We start from the raw sequence: 15,244 nt of genomic DNA on the forward strand, positions 1-15,244 counted from the left end.
TAGACATTTGAAAAGCTCCTTATTCTGAATTGAAACGACACCTCTTACATAAAACATTTTAATTTTTTAAACATAATATCATTTTACTTGGTAATTTTTTTTTGCCCGATGATAAGTAAATTGATCTGCTTTTCTTTCTTTCCCCGCTCCTTTGTCTTCACATGGACCCCCCCCCCCCTTTTCAGAGGACGTTGCAACCACTTCCCCCTCCTATGGTGGCAGGCTTCCCAGTGTGAGAAACTCTGACTTACAGACTGATATCTAGACTGTCATTCGGCCAATACAATGTTAAACTGACGGTTATAAAGTTTATTTTCCACGCGACTAATGTCAGCATCATTACAGTCCTTAGGATCTCGAAATTCTAAATCTTAACCTTTATGAGGATTCGATCTTGAGATCCCTTGGTTTTGAATGACAAGCGTTTTTTTTTTTAATCTACCATTAAAACCTTAACCTTTGTACAACCCGCCATCCCCCCCCCCCCCAACTACAACTCCAATGAATAAAATAAAAGACTTTTCTTTAGGAAAATATTGACAAAATTATAACAATGAACTATTATAAAAAAAATGATTAATCTAATATAATGGTAATATAATTTAATGCTGTTATGCTCGATTCATAACTAAACAGTTGCATGCATTAGAGACCATTAGAGACTACAAGACTGTGTGATCATAGAAATGATGATTTGGGTTACCATTAATAAACATAGGGATGCAATAAATGTGATAATTGGATTCATTATTAGAATTATACACTATAAGATCTTAATGGCTTCTCATAATAATTATCTTTCTTTTGTTGCACAGACAGAACCAATTAGACAGAAGAACCTTAGACCTAATTCCTCACTGGAAAATGCAGTAGTAAAAATAAACAAAATATTTGTACACAATGTGTCCGTGCCAATGGTAAAGTGTCTAGTTTTCAAAGTACAATTTAATTCTAAAATTTTAAATACTAAGTTGATTAATTAAATGGGCTATTAACAAAAGTGTAGCAAACTATTTGTTATGGCTAGTTTTGCTGTCCGCTTAACTGGGATTGCTCATTCCAATCAAAACACATCTCCATGATTTAAACGTTGGTTTGTATCCCAGCTGTTGCAGTAGGGGAAACGTAGTCATATGGTAAAGGCCGAGAAGTATCCAAGACTTACTTTATTCTTTCTATTTGTTCATTCCACTAGGTCGTGCGCTCTACCATCTAGATATCATTATGCGCTAGAAATAACAAAGTTCTATACACACACACACACACATATATATATATATATATATATATATATATATATATATTGTTAGACACCTTATTTATATAGGTTAGTTATTTTAGTTATTTAGCGACGCACCATAGTAGACGCATATTGAACGGGACTAGTGACGTTTGGGATATGTTGGGTTAGAGACCGGAAAATCAGTTAGCGATAGAACACTCCAGGGTAACGACGTGTTTAGTGACAGAGACTTCTACTGTGGCCTTTTATCATAATAAATATATATTAACTTGTTCATCATCGTTGACTACATCTCTTCACCTGTTACAATCGATGTGCCAGTTCTTGTTTGTGTTGTTGGTCAACTACACGTAATACACCCGAACAATTACACCCAAACGATTGCAGAGTAATTGGTTGACTTCAAGACAGCCTGAACTAGCAACATCACAGTGGCGACCCCGAACCTCGAAGCCCGACGAACATCGAACCGGACCTCGAAGCAGAACGTTTACTCAGGTGAGGGTCGTGCACTCGAAGTTATAAGATTTCATCGGAGTACGGCTGAACACAGCAGCATCGCAGAGTGACTTTGTTCTGGATCTACATACAGTCGTCGCCTGTTTGATCGCACGTTCAACGAGCCGTTAACTCAGGGTGACCTTCGTCAGGACCGTAATCATCGCAACGTCTGGTCTGCTTAACCAGTATATTATCAAAGCCTGATCTTCATATGCTGAATCGACCTACAACCAGAGAAACCGTTCATTCATAACGAGTGAGGGATCGTTAGTGAACCTGTTGGACATATTTTTTCTTCGTCATAGGAGCCACATTGAGTATCAAGTTTTACCTCGTCAGTTTCGAGAAGGACAGTTTGCCCGCTGTCAGAAGTATTGTGAGTACTACAAGTTTGGTAGCTAACTAAATCGAAATCGCTCTGTCGTCTTACCCTTGGAGAGATTCTTGTGGAGCAGTTTGCTCATTGAACCGGTTGCTTGCCACGTTTATAACGGTCACTGTGTTTAACCTTTGGAAGGTTAGTGAAGTAATCTTTATCAGTACTGAACATTGATCTATCTAGTATTCGTCGGTCTAGACCATATCTAGACGTGCTGATATTGTTGTGGAAATAGCTACATCCACTTAATTTCGTTGAAAACCGTTAGTCGTATAACGGAACGTCGTCGGAGGTGACCTTGGTCTCACCTAGTCTACATTGGACAGTTTGGTCTAGTGAAGCAGAGTACAACAGCAAACTTCGTCGTACTACCAGAGTAGCAGCAGAAGCAGTGAACTATTTTAGAGAACCGTTATTCGTCAGCCCAGATCAAGTCATCGTCGAGAAAGTCGTTATTCGTCAGCCCAGATCAAGTCATCGTCAAGAAAGCCGTTATTCGTCAGCCCAGATCAAGTCATCGTCAAGAAATTCGTTATTCGTCAGTCGTCCAGATCAAGTTGCCGTCAAGAGACTGTTATTTGTCAGTAGTCGTCTACACAAGTCAAGTCATCGCCAGAAGAACCGTTAACCTATTCGTCAGTAACTGTGTACACAAAGTCGTCGGAACTACACATACGGTCATCAACAGTCGTCGAAGAAACTAGAACATTTTGCTGTGGCATATCAGGACATCTGTGGCATTACGTGGGATACTGGTAGCACCGGAGAGCAGAGTCAGAACTGGAAGAGAGGCAGTGGAATTTGTTGTGATCTAACATATTCGGGAGTCCGAACAAAGGGATCTTTCTTATCAAAAGCTAAGTGCCATTTTTCTTATTAGTGTATGTTTAGATTGCCCTTAGAAATAGATTTTGTCTAAATTTGGTACGTTAGCCTGAGTAAAATCAGGTGGTGCGCCTTAAAACCCGTCGGGGTAGAAGACGTAATTTAGATGAAAAGCTATATTATACGTTTAGGGTTGTAATTTGTTTTGTTTGTGTAAACGTCATATCCGTTGTTGCCTGGTTACTTCGTGACGTTATCATTGTGTGCCATATTGTCACATCCCAACCCATAGTGATAGTCTCATTTAATTATTTCATTTGTTTATATTATTTTAAATTATTTATTTTTATTAATTTAATTAGATCTGTAATTTTTTTCACTTAATGATAGAAAGTGCGGGTAGGATTCTTTTACTGTGAATCAGACTAAAATAATTTTAGTTTGAGCGGTTAAAATCAAATATGATTTTGCCATGAGAATAATGCCGAAACTGGCTATGTAGTCAAACACTATCGTCTGGCTAAATTTAGATCTGCAAATTGTTGTACATCTCTTTGGTACAATTTAATCATCTAGACTCTAATTTGAAATATTATTAATTGAAAAATGAATGAAGGTAGTACATTCTAGATATATGTATCTTGTTGAAGATATATTTGACATTGTATACACATATTTGTTTCGTATGGTTAAATAGAACCATAATCTAATCTAGATCTAGACTCTAGACAGTCTTTGAATTTACTCTAAACACTTCACTGTGACTTCAGTCATACCAGATTTTAAAATTGATCATAGTTATTCATACTAGATCTAAAAGTCATAGTGCTCTTGATAACTATAGATCTAAATAGTATTATTATACATACTATAATATACTAGATTTAAATTTGTGTGTAATACTGGACCTAATATACAGATTTGAATATAACCATAATAACTCAGACTAGATTTACACATTTACTAAATCTATAGATAGAGACATAACACTTAAAACTGGTATAAAAGTGTGTAAAAACTTTTAAAGTATAGCCATAACCAATATAGGCTAAGTAAAAATATATATAAAATATAAAACACAATGGCTACATCATCATATGTGGACCTTAAGGAGGTTAAGGAAACAGCTATGCAGGATGGAAAGGCCATGGAGTTAAAAGGAAAAGACTTAGCCGCTTATGTACAGCAAGTTGTGAGGGAAGAAATGGAACGTCAAGATAAAATAAGAAGGGAAAAAGAAGAGATAGAAAGACAAGAAGAACATCAAAGACAAGAGATAGAGAGGCAAGAAAGGATCAGAAAGGAAGAATATGAAAAGCAAAAAGAAGACCAAGAAAGGCAGAGAGAGCATGAAGCTAAAATGGAGAAGATGAGATTGGACGCAGCACAAGCCAGAGCCCAAACTGAACAAAGAAATAACACAAATAACTCAAATAATTATACCACTCAAAGAGACAACCCTAATTCACAGACATGGCTAAAGAGAAAAATACAAAGTTTTGATGAACAGAAGGATGACATTGGTGATTTCCTGAAAAGATATGAGGCAAAAATGTCTACATTTAATATGCCTGAAGAGGAATGGTCTGAAATACTGATAGACTTTGTTCATGGTCAAGCTCTAACAATATGCCAAAATCATGACCATCATATTGATGATAGCTATCAGGTTTTAAAAAGAGAGTTATTAAATGCATATGGTCATAATGCTACAACTTTTAGAAAGAAATACTTTGACAATATACCATCATTAGGAATAGAACCCCAAACTACCATTAATATGGAAAAGGATTTTTTCAATAAGTGGGTAAAATTAGAAAAAGTGAATAACTCTTATGAAGGATTAAAAAATTTTATTCTAGTGGACAACTTTGTAAATAAATGTGATCCTCAGTTACAATCTTTTATTAGAGAAAGAAACCCAAAAACTATAGATGAAATAACAGAAATAATGAGAGTATACAAAAATGCCTATCCAAATAAACCATTTTCTGATAGGGATAAGAGCAAAGTAGATTTAATAGGATACACCAAAGAAAATGTTGATAGAAGTAGAAATAGAAACAGATCAAATAGTGGAAATAGAAAATATAGTGAAATAACCTGTTTTAAATGTCAAGGAAAAGGTCATATAGCAGCTAACTGTAGAAGAGGGAATAGTAGGTCTGGAAGTAGAAATAGATACAATGAACAAAATAACAATAGATATAGGAGTAGAGATAGGAATGACAAGGGAAATTATAGATATAGGAGTTACAGTAGGGAATACAAAAATAAAGGTACAGATAGGGTATATTTCATGGAAGGAAATAGGAACAATTTTGCAGTGTACCCAGGGTTTGTAGATAGAATTCCAGTGGAATTAATCAGAGATTCAGGTTGTAACACTTTGGCAGTAAAAACTAAATTTGTCAAACCTCATTGGTATAAAGGGTTTACTAAGAAAGTAGAATTAGCAGATGGCACTGTAAGGGAATTTAAAGCTATAAGGGTATACATTGAAACTCCATTTTTCACTGGTTATTGTGATGGCATTGCAATACCAGAAATGAGATATGATATGTTAGTAGGAAACATAAAAGGAGTTAAAGAATGTTCAAGAAAAGAATTAGAAGACTGGCAAAACAAATACAAAAACATAAGACAAAATCATGAAAACATAGAAACACAAAATATAACAAGTATGATAATAACAAGATCAATGGATAAACAAAGTAAGAAACAGGAAAATACAATAAATGTAATAAGTAATGATAAAGAAAAAGAAACCAGTAATGTAATACAAATAGAAAATACAGATGTTAAGGAAAGAGAGATAGAAAATGAAACACAAAATAGTCTTGAAACACAAATATCTCAAAGTGAAAAAGAAACAACACCCACATTTGCATTAGAACAAATGAATGACAATATTATTGGGAAAATTTATTCAAGAATATTAGATAAAAACAATAATAATCCAATGGAGAAATTTTGTATAGAGAATAAAATATTATTTAGACAAACAAGTAAGGATAACAAGAAAATAAAACAACTTGTCTTACCACAGAAATATTGGAAAGATGTTTTAATCATGACACATGATAATAATTTAGCAGCACATAGGGGAGTAAAGAAATGTTATAGGAATTTGTCAAAACAAGTATTTTGGCCCAAAATGAAAGCAACAATCAACAAATACATAAACTCATGTGACATATGTCAAAAGAGATCTAACAAAAGCCTAGTGAATAAAGCACCTATTCAAGAAATGGATGAACCTACAGCACCATTTCAGAAAGTATCTATTGATTTAATAGGTCCTTTAATTCAAACTGAAAATAATAACAAATACATTTTAACAGTAATAGACATGTTTAGTAGATACCCAGAGGCAATCCCATTATCAAATACAAGTGCAGAAAATATCATTAATGCCATAACTCAAAAAGTAATTACAAGACATGGTATACCTAAAATTATATTGAGTGATCAGGGATCTCAGTTTAAGTCAGAACAATTTAAGAAATGGACTAAACAATACAATATACAACACATATACTCTTCGGTTTACCACCCGGAGAGTAACGGTTTATGTGAACGATATGGTGGATCATTAAAAAGATCACTAACAAAAATAATTCAGAATAATCAGAACAAGTGGGATCATTACATTAACTATGTACTATTTGCTCATAGAAACAACATCCATGAAGCAACACAATTTTCACCATATGAAATAATACATGGAAGAAAACCCAGAGATGAATTAGATGTTTTTAAAGAAAATCTAATAGGCAATGAGAATAAATTAAATAATGACAGTGAAACAACAATCACAACAGAATTGAAAGAAATATGGACTCAAGCATATAACAACAATAAGAAGTACAAACAAAGTGCTCATGAGAATATAAATAAGAAAAGACAATTGATAACACTAGAAGTAGGAAACAATGTATTAATATTGATAAATGACCTGAAAAATAAAATTGGTAAACAATGGAAAGGTCCATTTAAGGTGATAAAACAAATTAGTGATGTGAATTATCAAATTGAAATAAATGGGAAAATTAAAACATATCACATAAATAATTTGAAACTGTATCATGATAGAGAAGATGAGTTGATACAAAACATTCAGGAGGAAATAGAAAATAAATTTTCAGAAAGAGAAGAATGCTTGATGATAATAACAAATGAAAATCATAATGAAAATGATATTAAGGAAATACCTGTAATAGAAACAAAAGAGAATCAAACTTGGCAAAAGATTAATCTTAATAATCTAACTAAGGAAAAGTCAAAAGATATAACTAAAATAATACAGGAATACAAAGAAATTTTTTCCAGTATACCAGGAAAAACTAATATTATTAAACATGACATTAAAGTAACAGACACAAAACCTATCAAGCTTAAGCCATATAGAATACCGCTACATTTACAAGACAAAGTAAAGAAAGAAATAGACAATTTACTAGAATCAGGTATAATTGAACCATCAACATCTCCTTATGCTTCACCAATTGTGATAGCCAAAAAGAAGAATGGAGATATAAGGTTATGTATTGATTATAGGAAACTTAACAACATCACAGAATTTGACCCATATCCAATGCCAAATATAGAGGATATTTTACATAAATTAAATGGAGCAAAATTTTTTACTAAATTAGATTTAACTAAAGGTTATTGGCAAATACCTTTAACAGAAAATGCAAAACCTTACACAGCATTTGTAACACCATATGGTATTTTTCAATGGAATTATATGAGTTTTGGATTAGTAAATGCACCTGCCACATTTAATAGAATGATGAACATGATAATTGGAAACAAAGAAAATGTTATTTGCTATTTGGATGACATATGTATTTTTAATAATAGTTGGGAGGAACATTTGGTAGATGTAAAAGAAGTATTCAAAATAATAAAAGAAAGTGGACTTACAATTCAAGCAGAAAAAGTAGAAATAGGATTGGAGGAAATAATTTTCTTAGGACATAAAGTAAATAACAACATGATTAGCCCTATTGAAGATAACATAAAGAAAGTACTTAATATTGAAATACCTACAACAAAAAGACAAATTAAAAGCATATTAGGAATAGTAAATTATTACAGAAAGTTTATAAAAAACTTAGCAGAAATAGTGAATCCACTAAATGACTTACTTAAAAAAGGAAAACCTCAAAAAGTAGTTTGTAATGAGGAATGTGTGAAAGCTATTGACAGAATTAAAGATGTTTTTAGTCATGAACTAATATTAAGACTACCTGATAAAGACAAAATATTTTATGTCACAACTGATGCATCTGGTAATGCTATTGGTGGTTGTTTAATGCAGAACTATGATAACTTACATCCTATATTATATGTAAGCAGAAAATTGTCAGAGGCAGAAAAAAAAAAATATAGTGTCATTGAAAGAGAAGCCTTAGCTGTAATATGGGTAATTACTAAGCTAGAGAGCTATTTAATAGGAAGGAAATTCATATTATTAACTGATCATAAACCTATTCAATATATACAGCAAAAGAGCATGAAAAACAGTCGTGTTTATAGATGGTTCTTAGCACTACAGGAATATAAATTTGAAGTGAAAGCTATTAGTGGATCTGTGAATATTGTAGCTGATCTATTGTCTAGAATGACATTGAAATGAAATACTTCTGTAAATAAACTATGATTATATTGAGTATGTAATATATATTAATATATTGACACCATTTATATGTTATGAAAAGGGAGATAAGTAAAGTTGATGTTAAGCATTTAAAAGTAAGTATGGATATTTTTTTTTGTGTGAATCATTTCATATATCATTGACGAAAGTTAGTTCTATGGAAAAGGGTGAGTATAAAAGAAAAATGGACAAAAGCGTATAAAAGGGTGGTAAGAAAAAAAAATGTATTGAATGTGTAAATAAAGTTTGTAATTGTTTTTTGAAATATTGTATTTTATCAGATTACTGCCAGTGAAGAACATTTGAGATGTGTAGGACATGCCCATAGGATGCCACATTTTCCTCTATGATGAACTGTGTACTAAGGAGGATGATTCTGGAATGTTATGAACTGTTATGAACATTGACATTGAATATGAAGAACTGTCAAGTCAAGATGAAAATGTCAAGATGAAGAAGTCAAGATGAAGATGTCAAGATTTTATGTTTGTTGTCTTCCCCTTAAATTGAAAACGCCCTTGTAAGACTTGACAGTAGTGGAAAAATATTGACATATTTTTTTTTCAAGGGGGGGAGGAATCTGTTAGACACCTTATTTATATAGGTTAGTTATTTTAGTTATTTAGCGACGCACCATAGTAGACGCATATTGAACGGGACTAGTGACGTTTGGGATATGTTGGGTTAGAGACCGGAAAATCAGTTAGCGATAGAACACTCCAGGGTAACGACGTGTTTAGTGACAGAGACTTCTACTGTGGCCTTTTATCATAATAAATATATATTAACTTGTTCATCATCGTTGACTACATCTCTTCACCTGTTACAATCGATGTGCCAGTTCTTGTTTGTGTTGTTGGTCAACTACACGTAATACACCCGAACAATTACACCCAAACGATTGCAGAGTAATTGGTTGACTTCAAGACAGCCTGAACTAGCAACATCACAATATATATATATATATATATATATATATATATATGTATATATATATATATATATATATACTCTGCCGCTCTAGAAACGGCTTAATAAGTCTCGCCAGATTCTGCCCCCGTATCAAGACGAAACCAAAGCCATTGTTTTACACGGTGATACTCACTGCCTCTCAAGACAAAATGAGTGACATATATATATACAGTGCTTTTTGTGTAAAACAAAATAGGTGCCGGTACTGAGGTATGGATTGCCTAACTTTGAAATACTAATAAATTAATAGGAAACGTTCAAATACAAGAAAAGTCAATTTTTTCCCCACAATGAAAAATGGTGACGGTACGCTGTAGCGGTGCGTACCGTCACAAAACAAACAATATATATCTATAATATTTTAGTCTCGGGGGTTCAGTTTTTTTTCGTGTCAATGTTTACTCCAACAAAACTCGGCTTCTAAATGTCTTTTCATGTCCCGACCAATAATTAATTTAACATTGTCAGAGTGTCATTGTCCACCTACTTGATCTACAATTACCACACGAGGAACAGACAATAGCAGATATCAGATTATAGCACCATGGGAACCGATCAGATTCATTGTCTTATGTTTTGAAACTTGATTTTCCTCGCGTTTCATTAAAGTTGTATGTTCAGAACAGAAAGTATATATTTTAATTTTAAAAAAAAATTACTTAAGTTTTGATTTTTTTTTCTCATTTACTTTAGTTCATACCTTAGATATACTCCTACCTGTGTCGCGGTTAGATGTAGTAGACGATCTTTTTCAGGGTGTGAGCTCCATTTATTTGTCAGCCTTCTTTCGCCTGAGTATCTCGTCGTGAATGCTCAAAGTGGCTATTTAATTTATTGAGGTGTCTTTGTAATGTGTCCAAAGAAATCATTTTTTTATCTAAGATGTTTTAAAAAAACCTACATTCCCTTTGGCGAAAGTAATTTCGTAATATTACCTTTACCTATCCCTTAGTCTTTTGAACCGTTGGGGCACCATCATGCCACCATCAAGCCACCATCATGCCACCATCAAGCCACCATCATGCCACCATCAAGCCACCATCAAGCCACCATCATGCCACCATCAAGCCACCATCATGCCACCATCAAGCCACCATCAAGCCACCATCAAGCCACCATCATGCCACCATCAAGCCACCATCAAGCCACCATCAAGCCACCATCATGCCACCATCAAGCCACCATCATGCCACCATCAAGCCACCATCAAGCCACCATCAAGCCACCATCAAGCCACCATCAAGCCACCATCAAGCCACCATCAAGCCACCATCAAGCCACCATCAAGCCACCATCAAGCCACCATCATGCCACCATCAAGCCACCATCAAGCCACCATCAAGCCACCATCAAGCCACCATCAAGCCACCATCATGCCACCATCAAGCCACCATCATGCCACCATCATGCCAACATGCAAGACTGGTCGACCGTCTTCCTCCACCCCTCCCTTTGCCTTAGTTAGAATCTCTTTGAATGGCAGGCCAGTTTATTCTTTTATGTTGTATTCCCATTGCTTCCTTTTTCCTGGTACTGTTCCCTGAATGAAGGTCTTTGCAAGCCCCGAAGACCTAGTAATATGGCCATAGATTTTTAGCTTGCGTTTTTTTTCATGCCATTTAGCAGGGCATCACGTCCTGTTGGTTCATCATCTGACCTTATGGAATCTTTGGAATGTCCTAATGATCTCGAGCCCCCAGCCACTGTCATCCCCTCTGCTTGTAAAGGAGGTATGATGGCCTAGCACACCGAAACAAGATGTTCTTCGATGGAAAGGTTTTTGTTTCAGTCTGCAGTGGTCAATAAAAGTGAACTCAATTCTTAACAAAAATGAACCAAAAATAAAAAAAACAACATATTTTTAACTTGTTAAACATTATGTACCCCATAGTCAAATGTTACATTTCGCCTGGTCTTACTTTGATATTTATTTATATTTAAAGTTCAAGACTATAAACGTGAATATTTATTTTAATTTTGTTTGTCTTGAATACTTTGCTTATATCGCGTCTGTCGTGCATGCTTTGTGCGAGCCCTTTTATGGACATGTGAAGGAGATGGGTATATGAGAGAAGGCTTCCGTGCTGCTGTTTGACACTCAATTTAAAAATGTTCCGTCTCTACTGGGATTTGAGTTCGAGCCCCCGCAATAGGTAGCAAAGAGACTTATAGGTAGAAGAGAGATTTATTGTAGCAAAGAGATTTATGCAAACTCAGAATTGATTCTTTTATCTCAACAGATAAACTGATTATTTTTTTCAAAGATTATATTGGTGAAAAAACATTTGAATTTAAACTTGACTTTAACATGACATTGGCGTGATTTAGACTTGCCTGACTTTAGATTAGTAGACTGAAAGTGTTTAAGCCAGATTAGTTGGTTCTTGGATTCCAAACGGAGGGATCCTGAGTTCGAATCCAGATGAAGAATGGGATTTCCAAATTCGGGATTTTTAGGACGCCCACATCTATAGCACCTTTCAGTATAAGACAACTTTTAGTATATGACACCTCTGATCATATAACAACTCTCAGTATATACTACCTGGCTCTTAGTATTATACTACCTGGCTCTTAGTATATACTACCTGGCTCTTAGTATATACTACCTGGCTCTTAGTATATACTACCTGGCTCTTGGTATATAGTAATTTCTCATTGCATAGCAGCTCTAATTATATTGCACATCTCAGTGTATATCAGCTATCTGTAAATAGTCCCTCACATTTTATAGCTCTGTTTAATATATAGCACCTCTCAATTTAGAGCACTTCTCGTTACATATAAATCTTTCATTATATAACACTTCTTACTATATATATATATATATATATATATATATATATATATATATATCACTTCTTAGCGGATAATTTCTAGAAACTAAATATAAGCTTTACTTTGTGTCTCACGAGTAACATTTACTTGAAGCTAATCCCATTTCAACTACTATATTTCAAAAGGTTCCTAAAGTTTGTGTCCACTAGTAGCCCTACTATTTGATATTTTAGTTCTGACACTTGTTTTAGAAACGTAATAATAAAAGATTATTTTTCCTCTTTCTCTCTCTCTCTCTCTCTCTGTCTGTCTCTTTCTCTCTCTATCTCTCTCTCTCTCTCTGTCTCTCTCTTTCTATCTCTATGTTTGCAGTTGAGTGGTGGTACTTGAGCTGTAAACCCAACCCGCTGGTAACCTTTAAGTTTGCAAGTCGGAGCTGCTCACGGCTCGAAGTGACTTTCTAATAATTTATTGCAGTGTCTCTCCTCAAGCTTTCACGTGCACTCTGTGGACTAGTGGTTCTCAAATTGGCTGGTACCCAGTGCTGAAAGTTTCAGTAGTGCCTTGTCATTGTTAGAAACTGTGGCTGTAATTGTTGAAGCGACTATGCTCCTGTTCGCAGCAACAAAACAAATATCTATCTAGCTCAAGTATTAAAAAGTACAACTTAATGTTTCCTTTTTAGAACCTTGCTTCTATGACCAACGTTAAAACAGGAAGTCATGAGGCCAGAACAACCGCATTAAGTTTCCTGACTAATGTCAGGTACTAATTAGACTTGGGTGGACTCAGAGGCGTCCTATCAATCCGAAGCTCAGATTCCTAATCTTCATCGTAAATCGAACTCAAGATCCTCTGTTTGGAATCCAAGAGCTCTATCACATTGCCACCAAATCTTATTTCAAGTATATAAATGAGATATTATTATATGATGACAGGTGTTATAAATGGACAGATGTTATATAACGAGATATTACTATATGATGACAGGTGTTATAAATGGACAGATGTTATATAACGAGATATTACTATATGATGACAGGTGTTATAAATGGACAGATGTTATATAACGAGATATTACTATATGATGACAGGTGTTATAAATGGACAGATGTTATATAACGAGATATTACTATATGATGACAGGTGTTATAAATGGACAGATGTTATATAACGAGATATTACTATATGATATCCCCACATCATCTTGTTGCAAAAACTATCATGAAGAATCTACACCTGTCCTTTTGTAATGTACTTCTAAAATGTTCCCAATTATCGTTGACCTGTAGACGCTGGTCAATGGATTTCTTTAACAATAATAATTATTAACATACGCACTTTAAATCTGAAATGTCTTTGTCTTCACCCTTCTAAGCCAATCAATGAGACTCTGTGCCTCTGGCGTGAGACATTGATACAATTCATTTAATAGAGACATATTTGTTTCTATACTTGGTGTTTTTCTTGTTAACAAAAGAAAAACAGTCTTTGGTCGATAACTTTCATGTCAATAGAAATCCTCAGAAAATTGTTTGTTTGCTTTATAACTTTTTTGGTTTTAATTTGAAGAGAAGTGTCCAACTGAAAGTTTGCGATTATTTAAAAAAAAATATTTTTATTTGATTCATGTCGTAGTGGACTTACTTGATGGTTACTTAGACTTCGACTTAGATCTTCCCTCGCCATTTGGCGGATTGGGCGGCAATCTGTCACCATAAAGATCTATCACTGGTAACTTCTGAAGCCTCTTCCCAGCTGGTGTCCACTGCTCTGAGGTCTTCCATAAAGGTCCCTGTATGCGCTTTCCTTGTAAAATGCATCCATGCCATCGCAACTCTTTGTATGCGTAATTCATTCTGTTGGAGAACATGTCACGCAAACCTCATGCGACGCACTGTCACAATTTCATGAAGTGATCGAGTCCCAGTTCGGCATAAGATTTCCTTGTTTGAGACCCGATCTTTACAACTGACTCCTAAAATCGGTCTTAACTATATTTGTTGAGCCACATTTAGACTTTTCTCAATTTTGGCAGATGACTTTAATGTCTCCCATGAATACGTTGATGTTGGGGTCAATATTGTGTTAAATAGGTCGAATTTGGTCTCAAGTCCAATAACTTGACTTGTTCAAACAGGCCGTAGTCTTTAGAAAATGATCCCTGCCTTTCCCTTTCGGCATGCAATTTCGGCTCTCCGTTATTTGTGTGTGTGTATATGCATTTACTTGTGGACCAGAGTTGTGCAACGTTATTTAAGTTTATTTATTAAAACATTTAGTCACCATTCTTAGGCAGAGAAGTTCGAATCTGGATAGCACAACTTTAAATTTAATCTAAACAGAATATCCCCACAGCAGAAACTGCGCCCACCCAGAAACTGCGCATACACAGAAACTGTCCCCACCCAGAAACTGCCCCCACCCAGAAACTGCCCTCACCCAGAAACTGCACCCACCCAAAAACCGCGCCCACACAGAAACTGCGCCCACACAGAAACTGCCCACACCCTTACTAAATTGTCAATCACGTCGTCTTAGAATACCCAAAAATTGTTATTTCCCCCCAGACAAACCCTGCTAGCTGAACATCCCAGTTCAACTCATTCTCTATAATCTTTATGGTAGTACAGAATTACTAACAAGACTGACACCCTACTTTTCCATGACAAAAGAGGGCTAACAGCTGCAACAAAAAGCTGGCCAGCTAATGAAGTACAATGCTTTCACAAAATAAACAAAATTAACGGAACAAAAATTTTAAATATTTTCGTTAAAGGTGCATTAAAAACAGTTTTCATTTTAAATTGAAAGAAAGGGGAATTCATTTATTAAGAAAATGTTCAATTTTTCGTATCTCTGGTACAATAAGAAAATG

The 15,244-nt window shown here is 34.7% G+C and overlaps 1 protein-coding gene and 1 long non-coding RNA gene across 2 annotated transcripts in view; both read left to right on the plus strand.

The window, feature by feature from the left end:
• The window catches only part of LOC106059109 (uncharacterized), a 132,189-nt gene that overhangs the window by 84,051 nt on the left and 32,894 nt on the right, over positions 1-15,244 (plus strand). The window lies entirely within an intron of this gene.
• Positions 1,282-9,410, plus strand: LOC129925191 (uncharacterized). The gene is made up of 2 exons (XR_008776980.1): positions 1,282-3,564; positions 8,898-9,410. It is a non-coding gene; the product is annotated as an uncharacterized LOC129925191 (long non-coding RNA).

The sequence above is a fragment of the Biomphalaria glabrata genome, chromosome 3 (assembly GCF_947242115.1).
Source record: "Biomphalaria glabrata chromosome 3, xgBioGlab47.1, whole genome shotgun sequence".
Lineage (NCBI taxonomy): Eukaryota > Metazoa > Mollusca > Gastropoda > Planorbidae > Biomphalaria > Biomphalaria glabrata.